The 3,531-nt window shown below is 34.1% G+C and overlaps 1 pseudogene; it reads right to left on the reverse strand.

Annotated features, from left to right (window-relative positions):
* Positions 1-3,531, reverse strand: part of LOC118751136 — a 5,071-nt pseudogene that overhangs the window by 1,172 nt on the left and 368 nt on the right.

Raw genomic sequence — 3,531 nt, forward strand, 5'->3', positions numbered from 1 at the left:
TGAACTAAGCTGTTGAGAATATGTAAAATTTTTATATTTTTTTAGGATTTCGATAATCCGGACATTTCGACAATACGGACACTGCTCGGTTTTTAATTGTCCGGATTATCGAAACCCTACTGTATATAATATTTGCGCCGGGTATTTAATGTTCGGCTCCGCCCGAACTTAGACTTTCTTACTTGTTTTAACTATAATTTTATTACTGAGTGGTTTGGCTTAACACTGCAAGGAAATAACTGCAGATTTATTTTAATTACGTATACACATCCGTATGCACATATACACATGAGTGTGTGTAACAGGGATTTGTCATCAGATGTCTTTTTTCGTTCTGTTCTTCTTTTGAAAAAATTTTTTTGACAATAAATAGTTTCGTAACACATGTTGGGCCAAAGTTATTAAAAGTTACTCTTCGAGTTGGTCTTGATGGGAATTGTAGACTACAAAAGACGGCCCAGTACCAGAAAGAAAAAAGGAGACAAAAAAATTTGTAAAAATAATAAGCAAAAGAAAGACGCTAAGAAAAGCGTAACTTCCCAGTGGGAAAATGTAATGTATAGTAATCGGAAAAATCATCAGTAAAACAGCCGTTTTCACATTCGAGAATGCATTTCTTTCCCCACGGCGATGTCCTAGAAAAGTGGGGCATTAATTTTTGCATTACCAGTAATGCAGGAATGAATGTAATTCAGAACTAATTTTTTGCGACTTTTTGGATACATTAGAATGCTGAACACCTATTAAGCAGTAATTGAATCCAGAACTCTTAAGAAATACATTACATTATTTATCACACATATAATGCATTACTACTTTTCCCACTGGGTTTATCGGACTATTGCAGTGAACGATGTGATGAAAAAAATTTGGTATGGAATTTTTAACCTAAACAAAAGATGGCAGCAGGCAGATCAAGAGTGAGGTGCAGATACTTAGGAAGGAAAAGAAAAAGTGAACTTTTTAAGGAAGTCGTTAGCGTGTGTTATTTATTGCTGAGCAGCATCTACTTTAGCTCGGCAATAGTGCACTTGGCTAGCATGCGCGCCTTCTAACGACTACCAGTAGCCTTGTGCTACCCCTCTCGAGTTATTCAAGACTTTCGAGTATTGAAGTTGAAAGAAGTGTCACACTGCAAACATGGGCGTCGCCAGGATCGAACTTAGGGGGGGGAGGCGGGGGCTTTCGCGGGCAGTGGCTGACATATAAAAAAATCCCTCGAAAATTTTATTTCGCTTTTTCAATGTAGTTGATTTATTAATCTTATTAATACATATGTGTAAACTAAATGGCTCCATTTGAAAAGACAATCTTAGTAAGTAGAGTGGAGTACTAAACTTACATATTGACTTGTTTTCATACAAATAGAAGAATATTAACAGGATATCCACACCTGAGTGGAAGCTTGACCTATTTCAGCAGCCAGTTCCAAAACGCCCTATTTCAGAAAACTTTTCAAGAACGCCCTTTCTCAGAATTCGGTTAAAAAAACGCCCTATCTCAGCATACTTTCAATGTATTTTCAGCTGAGATAGGGCGTTTTTCAACCGAATTCTGAAATAGGGCGTTTTAAACTAAATTCTAGGTCGTTTTCAATGAAAGGCTGACTTCCAAAACGTATCAATACAATGTTTGGATACTGTTATACTGCGGTTTTCAAACTGTTTGTATTTGCAGAGTTGCGGCACATTGCAACCTTATACATTGCATATTTTAAATATTCAATTTAGAAATTAACAATTTTTCTGAATTTTGCATTTTTAAAACACCAATGGTAACCAAAAACAAACGTAGCATCAACTTTGTTTCTGATGCGCTGATTGCTCTAGCGATGCGTTTCGATAACTTTTCCAATGCGTTTTGGAAAAGTGTACATTGTCAACATTCTGTAGCTCGACGTTATGGGACATTATACTTTGTACGTATGCAAAGCAATTGACGTTTTGGAAGTCAGCCAAATTTTGAAATAAAGCGTTCTTGAAAAGTTTTCTGAGTTAGGGCTTCCACTCAGATATCGAAATATAACTACTATTTTCATACTATAAAAAAATGTAGAAACGGCGTATAAAAATTAATAAATGTGAAATAAATACATATCGTCACCCTTATGCCAGAATCATGAATGTTTAAATCTACCAATTTTGAGTTATTGGGTTAACTTGATTAACCTTTGGACTGTTATACCAAAACCCAGAATACCATGCGTACACGGAAACACACATATTTCACAATCTCAATTACATAAATTCATAACAAAAAAAACTTTCAAACTTGATTTCCCAAAATTTTCTTTTTTACACATTCATGTTTCAGGAATGCGAGGGACGATATCTACTTGCCGCTTTGTTTTAAAAAAATTACACAGGTTAAAAAAAAACCTCTATTCCCTATGCTATTCGACGCCCCGAATGCGAATCCGAGGTCTGTTAGCCTCCATCACGCCAGGTTCGATACAACTTCTTTGTATTGTAAACCTGTGTTATTTAAAAAGCAGACGCTTCTGTTGCTCAGCAAAGCGGTTAATCGTTTCTGCATTTATTTTTAATTGTTTCTCTAAAACAAATTTTCAATGTATGCTTAAGATGCATAAACCTAAAGATAAATTTTACAAGAAATTAAACTTATAATTTATTAAAACTATTAGTAACCCCCGAAAATCGGGTGAATGCAGTAAAGAAATACTTACTAATGTTAGGAATTTAAATTTAAGTATATAATAAAACGTGATATTCATGAATATACTTCAGTATTTAGCACAAGATGTATTTTAAGAACTTCGTGAAAGACAACAATTAATCTCGTATTGCTAGAGACCTGATAACCCAGGATAATTTTTAAGTTCTTAAAGGACCTTACTCTACTCAAAGCTTCGCACAGTGGGTCGTGAGAAAACAGTCATCTTAAAGGTATAGTCTAGGGGTGGGCAAGGCCGAGGACGAAAAAAGTCACATGTAAATTCTAAATGCTACAAAGAGCCACAAAAAAAAAAAATAAAATAAATAAAATTATTATTAGAAATGAAAAACATTAATTTTATTATTATTCTAATGTACGTAAGATAGTTATTAAAGAAAATTCAAAAGATTTTTTGGCCAAATTTTCAAAATCTGGTTTTACGTCAGTTAAAGCCGTTCGTAAATGTTGGATAGTCAATATGTACGTTTGTTTAAAATCTCCTGTAAAAAATGTCCAACAGCAAAATTCTGGCGAAATGTCATTTGTTCTCTCGCAAGAGAAAAATATCCGAAATTGTACGGGAACAGAAAATTTGCAGAAACTTGCAAGTTAGACGAACAGCTGATAGAAATTTTTTTTACATTCAAAAGCATAAAGCAATACCGAAGACTTATCCTGACACAGTTCACTGACTAAGCGAATAATTACTTACTTCTTACAAGTATATTTAGTCTCATTTTACTATTTTAACTTCCAAACCATCAAATTCAATTTAGGGATTTGCGTAAATTCCAACCAGCTGTTTTTGATCAGCTATTTTCTTGTTGGCAAACATTTTTCCAGCAGAAACTATCA

The sequence above is a fragment of the Rhagoletis pomonella genome, unplaced genomic scaffold (assembly GCF_013731165.1).
Source record: "Rhagoletis pomonella isolate Grant_MI unplaced genomic scaffold, Rhpom_1.0 Rhpom_scaffold_00556, whole genome shotgun sequence".
In the NCBI taxonomy this organism is placed as follows: Eukaryota; Metazoa; Arthropoda; class Insecta; order Diptera; family Tephritidae; genus Rhagoletis; species Rhagoletis pomonella.